Source organism: Mustela nigripes, chromosome 16 (assembly GCF_022355385.1).
Source record: "Mustela nigripes isolate SB6536 chromosome 16, MUSNIG.SB6536, whole genome shotgun sequence".
Classification (NCBI taxonomy): Eukaryota; Metazoa; Chordata; class Mammalia; order Carnivora; family Mustelidae; genus Mustela; species Mustela nigripes.
The window spans coordinates 17,823,246-17,837,413 of record NC_081572.1 but is presented as its reverse complement, the minus strand read 5'-3'; the positions used below and the strand labels follow the sequence as shown (position 1 = coordinate 17,837,413).

General features: G+C 39.4%; 1 protein-coding gene across 10 annotated transcripts in view; it reads right to left on the bottom strand.

Annotated features, from left to right (window-relative positions):
* The window catches only part of GJC1 (gap junction protein gamma 1), a 40,949-nt gene that overhangs the window by 16,619 nt on the left and 10,162 nt on the right, over window positions 1–14,168 (bottom strand). For 3 of the 10 annotated variants that reach the window (XM_059379114.1, XM_059379112.1, XM_059379111.1), the window contains exon 2: window positions 4,037–4,174. The exons of 6 other annotated variants lie outside the window; for them this stretch is intronic. The gene's annotated coding sequence lies outside the window, so the exon portion shown is untranslated. Of the gene's footprint in view, window positions 1–2,041; window positions 2,152–4,036; window positions 4,175–14,168 lie in introns of all 10 variants that reach the window. One more of the 10 variants, XM_059379113.1, reaches the window with a different exon arrangement.

Below are 14,168 nucleotides of genomic sequence, written 5' to 3'. Positions count from 1 at the left end.
CACTGAACTGGGACACCTGGGTGGCTCAGTTGGTTAAGCAGCTGCCTTCGGCTCAGGTCATGATCCCAGAGTCCTGGGATCGAGTCCCACATTGGGCTCCTTGCTCAGCAGGGAGCCTGCTTCCCCCTCTGCCTCTGCCTGCCATTCTGTCTGCCTGTGCTCGCTCACTCCCCCTCTCTCTCTCTGATAAATAAATAAAACCTTTAAAAAAAAAATTACTGAACTGTACACCTTAAAAGGATGAAATTTAAGGCATGTGAATTATATCTCTAAAATAAAACAAACTACTTTGAGATATAATTCTTCTATCATGTTGATAAAAATAAAACAGTTGGGGAGGCTATAGAGAAATAGATTTCTCATACATCATTGATGGGAGTGGTATAACTTCTGATGGCAAATTGGCAAGATCCAACAAAAGTATAAACGCACCTATCCTTTGACCTATAATCTCACTTTTGGGAATAATCACATTATTTTTATAATGGACTCAAATGTCCACTATCTAGCAATGGTTAAATTCACTATGGTCTATCTACACAAATAAGGAAGAATGCTCTCCCTGTATAGAAAGACATTCAAGACATTTAATCAGTGGAAATAGCAAGGTATGTAAGTATATATTTAGGCATGCCTTTTATGTAGAGAGGAAAAAAAATTCCAATGTGTTTTTCCTTTTATTTCTATAAAGACACACAAGGGGGCAATGGGCTGGCTCAGTTGGAAGAGCATGGGACTCTTGATCCCGGAGTTGTAGTTTCGAGCCCCACACTGGGTGTAGAGATTACTTAAATGAATAAACAAACTTAAAAAAAAAAAGAAAAAGAAAAAGAAAAAGGCTTACAAGGACATGAAAATAAAACCAACAAAAGTACCAGAGTAAGGAGGACACGGTAGAATCAACACTTTTGATTATATATCTTTTTAATTTTTATTTTTTAAATCTTTTTAGAAAGATTTTATTTGAGAGACACACACAGAGACAGAGAGAGAGCAGTGGGAGGGGTAAACAGAGAAGCTGACTCCTCACTGAGCAGGGAGCCCAATGCTGTACTTGATCCCAGGACACTGGAATCAAGTGTGATCCTAGGACACTGAGCTGAAGGTAGACGCTTAACCAACTGAGCCACCCAAGTGTCCTATATATCTTAAAAAAAAAAAAAAAAAAAAAAAAGATTTACTTAAGAAAGAGTGTGTGCGCAAGCGAGCACAGGTAGGGGCAGAGAAAAAGGGAGAAAAATCTCAGATTCCCCGCTGAGGGTGGAAACCAAGATGGGGCATCAACTCAGACCCCGAGATCATGACCTGAGCTGAAACCAAGAGTCAGTCTCCAACTGACAGAGCCACTTAGGTGCCCCTATGCATCCTTTAATATTGTCTTGGTTTTTTTTGAACTAAATGAATATATTAGCTTTTAAAAGAAAATACCTCGAAAGGCATTCCATGCCCTATAGAATAAAGTCTGCTTGAGATTAAAAAAAAAAAAATTCTTTTGTAACTTTTTAACAAATTCTTCTTCAAAAACCTCAATGTTTTGTGTTCATCTTAATGTGTTTTACTTCAAATTGAAGAAATTCATTATTTGTATTAATTCACACTATGCACTTTCATATATGAATTGTTATGATTTGTTGTTTCCTCTATTAAATCCACTTTCCCCAAGGCACCTGGGTGGCTCAGTCAGTTAAGTGTCCGCCTCCCCACACGGCCTCTCACACTCCCCCTGCTTGTGTTCTTTCTTTCGTTGTGTCTCTCTCTAATAAATAAAAATAAATAAATAAATTTAAATCTCTGCTCATTGACTTTTCCTCAACGTTAAGTATTCTCTTCTCCCACCCTGAGACCAGGAGATTCACGCTCTACCAATTAAGCCAGGCAGGCAACCCTCCTCCGCTTTAAAATGTCTTTCCACAATTTCTTACCTGGAAAATTTCATCCTTTAAGATCTAATCAAAGGTCACTTCAAGTTTCCTTGACCTCCTCAATCAACCAACCCCCAAAGCCCATAATAATTCTTCATTCCCACAGTACCAGGACTTACTCTATTAAATCAACATTAGTGATAACTGGTTTCTTCTGCTGGAATAGGAGTTTCTTGATGTCTGGAAAGTCTGTTTCTTTAAATTTTCTGGACACTTAGCTCCTAGTATGCTGCCCAGGACACAAAAAGCACTCAATGAATGTGTGCTATATTAAACAGAAGATTTGAATGAATATGTATTAAGTAGAAAATGTAAATCATGTTCACTGATACAATCATATTTCAGGACAGAATACAATGAATAGTATAAAAGTACGAAACATGAAAATACTTAGAGAAGGAAGTGCCTGGGTGACTCAGTCGGCTAAGTGTCTACCTTTCACTCAGGTCATAATCCCAGGGTCCTGGGATGGAGCCCTGAATCAGGTTCTCTGCTCAGGGGGTAGCCTGTTTCTCCCTCTCCCTCTGCCTGCTGTGCCCCATCCTTGTGCTTGTTCAAGTCAAACAAACAAACAAGATCTTAAACAAAACCAAAAACCAAAACCAAAAAAACCTCAGAGAAGGGAAAGAGATAATTTTTTTTTAGAGATTTTATTTATCTGACACACAGAGAGAGAAATCACAAGAGGGCAAAGAGGCAGTGTGTGCGTGTTTACAAGAAAAGGTCAACTTTTTTGCCCACTCTCTCTTCAAAAATTCTAAAGCTTTTGATCTGTATTACCAAATTACCCCTCCAAAAAGCTGGTGCCTACTTATATCTCCACTACTAGAGTATGAGAATGCTGGTTTCCTCACTCCCTCACCAATAATTTCAATATATATATATATATATAGTTTAAAGATTTTATTTATTTATTTGACAGAGATCACAAGTAGGCAGAGAGGCAGGCAGAGAGAGAAAGAGGAGAGGAGGAAGCAGGCTCCCCACTGAGCAGAGAGCCCAATGTGGGGCTTGATCCCAGGACGCTGGAATCATGACCTGAGCTGAAGGCAGAGGCTTAACCCACGGAGCCACCCAGGTGCCCCAATTTATATATATACATATATATATATATTTTTAAAAGATTTTATTTATTTATTTGACAGAGATCACAAGTAGGCTTTAACCCACTGAGCCACCCAGGCGCCTCTTAATATATTTTTTAAGAAACAAAGTTTGGGTTAATAGGGGTTTAAATTGGGGCACCTGGGTGGTCCTGGGATAGAGTCCACATCAGGTTGCCTGCTCAGCAAGGACCTGGCTTCTCCCTCTGCCCTGCCATGAACCCTGCTTGTTCACTCGCACTCTCTCTCTCTCTGACAAACAAATAAATAAAATCTTAAACAAAAAACCCATAAGATACATCACATCACCCATCAGAATGTATATCACAGAACAAGAAAAGAGCAAGTGCTGACAAAGCTGTGGAGAAAGTGAAACCTTTGCTGGGAATCTAAAATGGTGCAGCTGCTACAGAGAAAACAGTATGGTTATAATTTCCTCAAAATATTAAATATACAACTACCTTATGATCCAGCAATTCTCCTTCTGGGTATATACCCAAAGAAACAAAAGCAGGGACTCAAACAGATTCTGTATACTCATGTTCACGGAATTATTAACAAGGGCCAAAAAAGGGAAGAAGCAACCCAAGTGTCCACCGCCAGATGAATAAACAACACAGGACATTTCGTTAATATACAATGGAATGTTCTTCAGCCTTGAAAGGAAGGAAATTCTGACACATGGATGAAGCTTGACAAAATTATGCCAAGTGAAAGTCAGTCACAACAGGACAAATGTTGTATGATTCCAGTTACATGAAATAGCTACACTAAGCAAATTCATAGAAACAAAACAAAATGGTGATTGCCAGGAGCTGAGAGTAACAGGGAACTATATTTAATAGGTATAGTTTCTGTGGTAAGATTCAGAAGTTGGGGAGATGGTTGTATAATGATGTAAATTTACTTAATGCCACAGAACTTAAAAAAATGGGTAAAATGATAAATTTTATGTTAAGTATGTTTTACCACAATAAAAAAGGATAAAAAAAGTTTTAGACGATGGGGCACCTGAATGGCTCAGTCAGTTAAGCATCTATCTTCAGCTCAGTTCATGACTCCAGGGTCCTGGGATCCAGCCTAAGTTGGGCTCCCTGCTCAGTGGGGAGCCTTCTTCTTCTTCCTCTCCCTCAAATAAATAAATAAAATCTTAAAAAAAAAAAAAAAAAAAGTTTTAGATTAAAATTCATTCACTCAATTGGTATTCACCTACCATCAAGAAGCTTGCAATCCAGCAGTTTATAAGAAATTTACACTTTTTTAAAAAAAACTACAGTTGTATTCAAGAGATAGTTAATATACAGTTATATAAATAAAAAATTTTTTAAAAATACAGTTACATATGCCAAGCAACAAAGGAGTAGTGGAAGCTAACTAGAATCATCTGTTAAAGTTTAAACATTTTAGAGTATAGTAACACTACAGGGAAACACTTTACTTTTCAGTTTATCTGATTCATTTTTTCCACTGCAAGCTCTTCACTATTATGTTGGCCACAAAAAACAACTGTTAATCTAAAAATATCACTTTAATATATATATATCTTTGGAAATGACTCTCTAGTACTCATGTTAAAAAAGCTCCCAAGGGTTCCAGATCAATAATTAAAAAACCCAGTAACTTGTCCCTTGTCAATCTTTAGTCTTACTAAACTATTATAACCAGGAAATTTAAAATTTTAAAGTAGGTAGTGCTATTCTAAATGTTTTGCAAATCCAACAACGAAGTCCAAATGGATCAGAGCCAAGCTTTAATCTCCTTCTAATTAAAAAAAAAAACAAATGAAACGACTGTTAAACCCAAACCTATCATAAGCCAGATTTTAAAATCTTAGTTTCTTTTTAAAATAAAAACAAAGTCCAGGATGAACTAAAATTAATTTTCTAGAATAGTCATTCCTAATGTTGAATTTTATGAAACCAAGATGAAATAACCACTGAACTAGGAGCCAAGAGATTTTAACAGGCGCTTCAGGAGTATTTCTTTCCATTTTTTCATTTGTAAAATAAGTGGAGAATATCAGATGATTTCTAAGGTCCTGGCTATTAACACTTGATGAAAATCATCTCAGGCAGAATAAAAATTAAAAAACAAAAAACAAAAACAAAACCAAGCCAACCATCAAATTATGTGGAATTCAGATCTCTAGGGAGCAAGAAAGAGGTGAACTAACTGCAGTGAAATTAACAATGATAAGATGTCAAAGTGTCAAGAAGGCACTTCCCCAACAAGTCATCTCAGAAAATCTGTGGTTAAATCAAGCTAAAAGATTTCAATACCGACTCACCATGATTCTAAAATATTAACTATCTGGGTATCCCGGGTCACAAGCTGAGCAATCCACTAAGAATCGTGCTAGTGACTCACACTCCTGAATGAGACTGCTTTATGTACAGAGACAAGGAATCAATTAAAGGGTTTACAATGAAGTTTTGTTCAACTGGAAATGTTTTAAGTGGAAGTTAATTCTGCATGAGCGGTAATAGATGTTTAATAACTAGCTAGTGACAATTTCCAAGCAAAAGCATTATGGCAGTTCACTAGCAAACAGTAATCTATGTATTACAAACATAAAAACAACTTGTTTTCAAAAGAGCTCTTGGCTATGGACAGTATTTGAGAAACACAATATAATTTGTTGTGAGTCGAATTATAAAACCTAGTAGAGAGAATGTAGTTTGAAATCTTGGCTCTGTTAACCAACAAGGACACAAAATACATCACTGTGGGCTGAAGTGTCAATTTGTGCTGGCAAAAAGCCACTCTATTTGAATCTAAGAAACTTCAGGAACCAGCTGGAGAAGTATGAGTAACCTGGGAATAATGCATTCATTCACATCCTAAGTGGTACTATCTTCATGTAAAAAAGGACAGTATTGGTACACTTGCCCAAAACAGCTTGAGTTTAGGTCAAATCAACTCTCTGAATAATAATCACTCTAGGAGAATGAACACCTCTAAGACAAAACAAAAAATGTGTAACATTTCCAGTATGACTAGGTTCACAGCATAAAATTTGCAAAAAAACAAAAAAACCACACACACACACAAAAACCCACAAAAAAACCCTATCATCCACTAATGGTGAGGGCAGTCTGGTATAACTTCTCTGGAATGTACTGTGGTTAATACTTACTGGGAACTTTAAAGTGTTTACATTCTGGGGTGCCTGGTTGGCTCAGTCAAAGAGCATGCGACTCTTATCTTGGGGTCGTGGGTTCAAGCCCCACGCTGGGTAGAGACTACTTAAAACAACAACAACAACAACAACAACAACAACAAATAAAAAAAAAAAACTTAGAAAAAAAGAAGAAAATATTAAGGTGTTTATATTCTTTGATCAGTAACTTCACATCTAGTAAGTTATCTAAAATAAATGACCAAAAATAAGACAAATTTTATGCAATTTAGGATATAACCTCATGACAAAATACTGCACAACTACTATAAATATTGTTTTAGAGTAGAAATCACAAAATTCAAATGTATACAATTCTCTAAAGACAAAAAAATAGACTAGTAGTTGCCTAGATCTGAAAGGTATGGGACAGGGGGAAACAGGGAGTGATCCCTAGTAAGTAGGGGGGTTTCTTTTTGGACAATTAAAATATTCTAAAATTAAATTGTGCCATGGCTCCCCAACCCTGTTAATACACTGAAAATTTTGAATTGTACACTTTATTTTTATTTTTTTTAAAAGATTTTATTTATTTATTTGACAGAGAGAGATCACAAGTAGACGGAGAGAGAGGCAGGGAAGCAGGCTCCCTGCTGAGCAGAGAGCCCGATGCGGGACTCGATCCCAGGACCCTGAGATCATGACCTGAGCCGAAGGCAGTGGCTTAACCCACTGAGCCACCCAGGTGCCCGAATTGTACACTTTAAATAGGTTACTGTACAGGGCATGAGTTATATCTCACTCAAGCTATTTAAGGTATTTTTTAAACATCTAGATACCAGTGAGGAGATGAAAGTAACCAAAATAGGAAAATAGGGCCTGGAAAAAATACCAGCCAAAGTGGGGGCTTACTGCTTATAAGCTAAAGCTATGGAGCTACCAGATGGTTATATCCTCTTTTTTTTTTTTTTTTTTTAATTTATTTATTTGGGGCGACTGGGTGGCTCAGTCGTTAGGCACCTGCCTTTGGTTCAGGTCATGATCCCAGAGTCCTGGGACTGAGCCCCGCATCAGAATCCCAACTCAGTAGGAAGTCTGCTTCTCACCTTCCCACCCACCCTGCTTGTGTTCTCTCTCACCATCTCTGTCGAATTAATACATAAAATCTTAAAAAAAAAAAAAAAAAAAAAGATTTATTTTTTGGGGGGAGAGCATGCTCGCGTGCAAGTGCAGGAAAGGGCAGAGGGAGAGACTCTTCAAGTAGACTGCCTGCTCAGCAAGGAGGACGAGCTGGGGCTTGATCTAATGACCCATGAGATCCTGATCGGAGCCAAAACCAAGAGTCAGAGGCTCAACCAGCTGAGCTACCCAGACACCTCAAGGCTTTCATATCTTTGACCTGGATGTTTATGTCAAGTCTGAATTTTTACAAATTTTTTTTTTTTAAGATTTTATTTATTCCTTTGACAGAGACAGTTCAGAAGTAGGTAGAGAGGCAGGCAGAGAGAGGAGGAAGCAGGCTCCCTGCCAAGCAGAGAGCCCGATGCGGGACTTGATCCCAGGACCCTGAGAGATCATGACCTGAGCTGAAGGCAGAGGCTTTAACCCACTGAGCCACCCAGGCGCCCCTTTTACAATTTTTTAAAATTAAATTATTTTAAAGATTTTGTTTGAGAGAGAAAACACCAGCACAAGCAGGGGGAGGCAGAGAGAGAAGCAGACTCCCCACCAAGCAGGGAGCCTAATATGGGACCCTGGGATCATAACGGGAGTCGAAAGCAGACCCTTAACTGAAAAAGCCATCCAGGTGCCCTGATTTTTTTTTTTTTTTTAAATTTTTGACTGAAGTGGAAAATAACTAGAGAAAGGTGTATAAATGTAAGCATGAAGTTCAGTGAATTCTCACAAACCGAACATACGCCTGTAACCAGCACTAAAATCAAGAACATTACCATCCACCTACAGCCACAATCATACCTAAGGGAAACCACCATCCTTCCTCCAACAGTAAGGTTAGCCCAGGGATAGTTGTTTGTTTTAAGAGACTGTCCTATGAACTTTGGGTGTTCTGCAGCATTCCTGGTCTCTTCCAGTTGTGGCAACCAAAGATGTCTCTACACATTGCCAAATCCCCCTTGGGGTACAATATTATACCACATCCACATTAAGACACACTTGTTTACCTGTTCTTGAACTTAATGTAAATGAAATCATACAAAATGGGCTTTCTTGTATCAGAATCAAAAAGAATATAATCTTTTGTGTCTGACTTCTTTTGTTCAGCATCTATTGAGAGTCACCAATTTTACTAAACCTAAAGCTCTAGTCTGTTCACTCTCTTCTCTTTACTATATTACTATTGTGTGAATGTATCACAATGTATCCATTCTACTGCTGATGGGCATTTGAGCAGTTTCCAGTTTTGAATATTATGAATAATGCTACTATGAACATTCCATGTATGTCGTCTGGTGAATCCGTGTATGAATTCCTGTTGAATACCTAGAAGCAAACTGTCATGTCAGCTTCCATAGGTTAGTACTTTTCCAAAGAGGGTTGTATCAATTCACATTATTTCTTGTCTCCTTTTTGTTCACGTCAGCAACTAACTATAATATATATAAATTACTATATATTATAAAATATATATTATATATTTTTTGCAGGGGAGGGGAGATGCAGAGCAAGAGAGAGAATCTTAAGCAGGCTCCATGCCCAGTGCAGAGCCTGATCTCAAAACCCTGAGACCAGGGGCACGTGGGTGGCTCAGTGGTTAAGCCTCTGCCTTCGGCTCAGGTCATGATGTCGGTGTCCTGGGATCAAGCCCCGCATCGGGCTCTCTGCTCGGTGGGGAGCCTGCTTCCCTCCTTCTCTCTGCCTGCCTCTCTGCCTACTTGTGATCTCTGTCTGTCAAATAAATAAATAAAAATCTAAAAACAAAAACAAAAAAAACCCCGAGACCATAACCTGAGCCAAAATCCAGAATTGGACACTTAACTGACTGTACCACCCATGTAACCCAACATTTAACTACTATGGAGTCAGATAATCTTATTGGCTGAATAAAGCCTGTCAATTTGTGACCTGTTTAAAAAGAATATTTCATCATGTGGGAAAATGCTCCTATGTAGCAGAGACAAAAACCAAACAAAAACCCTCCAGTAATAATATGTCTGAATGGAAATACACCAACATTGACAATGGCCTTTGAACAATTTCTATTTGCTTTTCCGTATTTTCTATAACAAACATGTAATAAAGGAATTGGAAAAGCTTTTTTCTATACAACAAAAGCCCTGAAGGAAATTGAAAAAGTAGGTCAGGGCACAAATTTCATATTTGCACACATTCATAAAGACCTAATTAAGTAATGGGTATATCACAGAAAAGTGTTAACTATCTCATAAAACCTTTGATACAGTTACTACACCCCCCTGCAGAAAGGGGTCCAGACAGAATTTGCATAAAATTCCACTCCAGAGTAAAACAGAGTCTAGAAGGTAATTCGTAATTTGTAAGGATATATCAAAAGATAGCACTATTCTTTTTTTTTTAAGTTTTTAAAAAAGTTTATTTATTTAAGCAATCTCTACATCCAACATGAGGCTCAAACTCATGACCCTGAGATCAAGCGTTAGGTGCTCTACCAACTGAGGCAGCCAGGCACCCCAAAAGACTAGTATTCTGACACGATGTCGTATATCCCAGCTTACTATATCATAATATTGCTCTTTACATTCCTTTAGAAACACTATAAAATCATTAAGGGGTGCCTGGGTTGCTCACTTGGTTGGGTGTCTGACTTCAGCTTGGGTCACAATTTTGGAGTCCTGGGATGGAGCCCCGTATGAGGTTCACTGTTCAGCAGGGAGTCTGCTCCTCCCTCTCCCTCCAAGCCTTCCCCCTGCTCATGCTCCCTCTCTCTCTCTCAAATAAATAAATAGATTTTAATATGGTCCAGAAGCAACATGGAAAATGAACATATCCAACAGTCCCTTTAAATATACAGTTGTTGCCATTGCTATCTGCTTATTGAATGTCTGCTACTGAGTATTTGGAAAGAGCTACCTTATTTGGGGAAATTATTATTAAAATGCCACCCAAACTTAACCAGTCTCCATTATTTCTTTTTTAAGATTTTATTTATTTAAGAGAGCGGGATAGCAAGTGAGCATGCACAGGAGCAGGGAGAGGAACAAGCAGACTTCCTGCTGGCTTGGTCCTAGGACCCCGAGATGGTGACCTAAGCCGAAGTCAGCTGCTTAACCAACCAAGCCACCCAGGAGTCTCCCAGTCTCTATTATAAGTGAGTTCTAGTAAATCTTTATTTGACATGTGAAAATGTTATAAAACTCATACTTTCTGTCCTAATCACTCCACTTCATTTTTTTCTCCTTCATATCAAGGATTCTTCTGTTGGGCTAAGAATATGCCCATGAGATTCAGTATAAACCCAAGAGATTTCTCCTGAGAGAAAATACTAAATGCTGGGCGCCTGGGTGGCTCAGTGGGTTAAGCCGCTGCCTTCGGCTCAGGTCATGATCTCAGGGTCCTGGGATCGAGGCCTGCATCGGGCTCTCTGCTCAGCGGGGAGCCTGCTTCCTCCTCTCTCTCTGCCTGCCTCTCTGCCTACTTGTGATCTCTCTCTGTCAAATAAATAAATAAAATCTTTAAAAAAAAAAAGAAAAGAAAAGAAAATACTAAATGCTAACATGCTGATTATTTAAAACAAAATCATCTATTACTTTAGGGCTTTGAAGATTAGCTAAACTGGAATCTAATAAGACCGCTATTCTGAGCACAGATTTCATCTCCCATTTTCCTACCTCAAAAAACCATGCCAGGGGTCCCTGGGTGGCTCAGTGGGTTAAAGCCTCTGCCTTTACCTCGGGTCATGATCCCAGGGTCCTGGGATCGAGACCCACATCGGGCTCTCTGCTCAGCAGGGAGCCTGCTTCCTCCTCTCTCTCTGCCTGCCTCTCTGCCTACTTGTAGTCTCTGTCTGTCAAATAAATAAATAAATAAAATCTTAAAAAAAAAAAAACAAAAAAACCATGCCAGTATGTATGTAATTTCAAACCACAAAGGAAAAACAAAACAGGGGCGCCTGGGTGGCTCAGTGGGTTAAGCCGCTGCCTTCAGCTCGGGTCATGATCTCAGGGTCCTGGGATCGAGCCCCGCATCGGGCTCTCTGCTCAGCGGGGAGCCTGCTTTCTCCTCTCTCTCTGCCTGCTTGTCATCTCTCTCTGTCAAATAAATAAATAAAATCTTAAACAAAACAAAACAAAACAAGACAAAAAAACAAACAAAAAAAAAAAACAGCAGTTTTCTGTGGCACATAAATAAAATACAGCAGGGAATTTTTTCTTTTCTTTTTAAAGTAAGCTCTAGGGGTACCTGGGTGGCTCAGTGGGTTAAGCCTCTGCCTTTGGCTTGGGTCACGATCTTAGGGTCCTGGGATCGAGCCCAGTATCGGGCTCTCTGCTCAGTGGGGAGCCTGCTTCCCCCTCTCTCTATCTGCCTCTCTGCCTACTTTGTGATCTCACTCTGTCAAATAAATAAATAAAATCTTAAAAAAAAAAAAAAAAAAAAAAACCAAGGGTTGCATGCCTCACTGACTGAGCCAGCCAGGTACCCATAGGAAATAAACTTCTATTAAGAGCATTCTGAGGGCGCCTGGGTGGCTCAGTGGGTTAAGCCGCTGCCTTCGGCTCAGGTCATGATCTCAGGGTCCTGGGATCGAGTCCCGTGTCGGGCTCTCTGCTCAGCAGGGAGCCTGCTTCCTTCTCTCTCTCTCTCTGCCTGCCTCTCAGTGTACTTGTGATTTCTCTCTGTCAAATAAATAAATAAAATCTTTAAAAAAAAAAAAATAAAAAAAGAGCATTCTGGGGGCGCCTGGGTGGCTCAGTGGATTAAAGCCTCTGCCTTGGGCTCAGGTCATGATCCCAGAGTCCTGGGATCGCGCCCCACATTGAACTTTCTGCTCAGAAGGGAGCCTGCTTCTCCCTGCCTCTCTTCCTACTTGTGATCTCTGTCAAATAAATAAATAAAATCTTAAAAAAAAAAAAAAAAAGAGCATTCTAGTGGGGTTTTAGTCTGTTAAGCACCTGCCTTCTGGAAGGTCATGATCCCAGGGTCCTGGGATCAAGCCTCATGTGGGGCTCCCTCGGTGGGGAGTCTGCTTCTTCTCCTCCCTCTGCCCTTTCCACAAGCTAGTACTCTCTCTCTCTCAATTAAAAAAAAAAAAAAAAAAGGCATTCTACTATGGGTTCCAAATGCTAAGATGGGGGTGGTGCTGGCTGGTGGAGCCTGGGACTCTTGATCTTGGGATAGTAAGTTTGGGCCCCACACTGGGTGTTGTAGAGCTTTTTAAAAAGAAATGTAAGGTTGATTTAAATTTCTCCCTGAACTAGTAACCATAATGAACTGGTAATCAAAATAAATCTAATCAGTAGAATGCTTTGCAAGGTATGTATATATAATTTCCTCCCCAGGACACATCTCAATCATAAACATATTTTGCCGCCCTCTTTTCTGAGTTCAAGTAATAGGATACAACGGCTTCAGATACACAATTCAGTGAAAGAACCGAGATGCTCCCCCAATTCCTAACAATCTTTCCAAACTCAAAAAACAAAACAAAACAAAAACCAACCAAACAAACAAAAAAAACAAAAACCAAACAAAAAAACCCCTATTCCTAAGTAATTCTGAGAAACGCACATCTGCTTGACCTGCTCAACCTACAATAAATACAAAGCTTTCACACTACTAAATTGGAACATTAAGGTCAAAGCAAGCTAGTTGAGTTAGACACACAAACAACAAATTCCCCTTCAGAAAGTATTATACGGTTTCTCTCATGAAACATTCTTTATACAAATCTAGATAGGCTAGTCAATCAGGTCTCTTAAAAAGAGATCCCAAGATGACCCAGAAGAGCATGCGGACTCTTGATCTTGAGGTTGTGAGTTGGGAGCCCCATGTTGGGTGTAGAGATTACTTAAAAATAAAATCTAGGGCGTCTGGGTGGCTCAGAGGGTTAAACCTCTGCCTTTGGTTCAGGTCATAATCTCAGGGTCCTGAGATAGAGCTCCACACTGGGCTCTCTGCTCAGCGGGGAGCCTATTCCCCCCCCTTGTCTGCCTCTCTGCCTACTTGTGATCTCTCTCTCTGTCAAATAAATAAAATTGAAAAAAAAAATTTTTGTAAATGCTTTGAAGACTGAAAACTGGGCACCTGGGTGGCTCAGTTGGTTAAGCAACTGCCTTCGGCTCGGGCCATGATCTCAAGATCCCGAGGTTGAGCCCTGTATCCCCAGCATAGCAGGGAGCATGCTTCTTCTCCCTCTCCCTCTGCTGCTAACCCCTGCCTGTGTTCTCCTGCTCTTTCTGTCAAATAAATGAATTAAAAAATCTTAAAAAAAAAAAAAAAGCTTAAAATATTACATATTCTTAGATACAAAAGCCATCATAAAATATTAGTTTTCCTTAAACTGATCTAAGATGTAATGTAATCTTGATTTCTAAAAATGCCAATCAGATTTCTTAGGAAGCAGACAACCTGATTCTAAATTTAACGTGAAGGGGTGCCTGGCTGACTCAGTCAGAAGAGCATGTGGCTTTGATCTGGGGGTCGTGCATTTGAGCCCACATAGGGTGTTGAGATTCCTTAAAAAAATAAACTTAAATAAATCAAATAATGAATAAACACATTTAATATGAAAAATAAAGTTAAGAATGGTTGGGAACTTTTTCTTTTTTTTTTTGAGATTTAATTTACTTATTTGACACAGAGAGAGACAGCCAGAGAGGAAACACAAGCAGGGGGAGTGAGAGAGGGAGAAGCAGGCTTCCCGCTGAGCAGGGAGCCTAATGTGGGGCTTGATTGCAGGTCGCTGTGATAATGACCAGAGCCAAAGACAGTAGCTTAACAACTGAGCCACCCAGGCGCCCCCATTTGGGAACTTTTCTTAAAGAGTAAGAAGGGCACACAAGCTTCTCTAGATATAGATTATAAAACTAA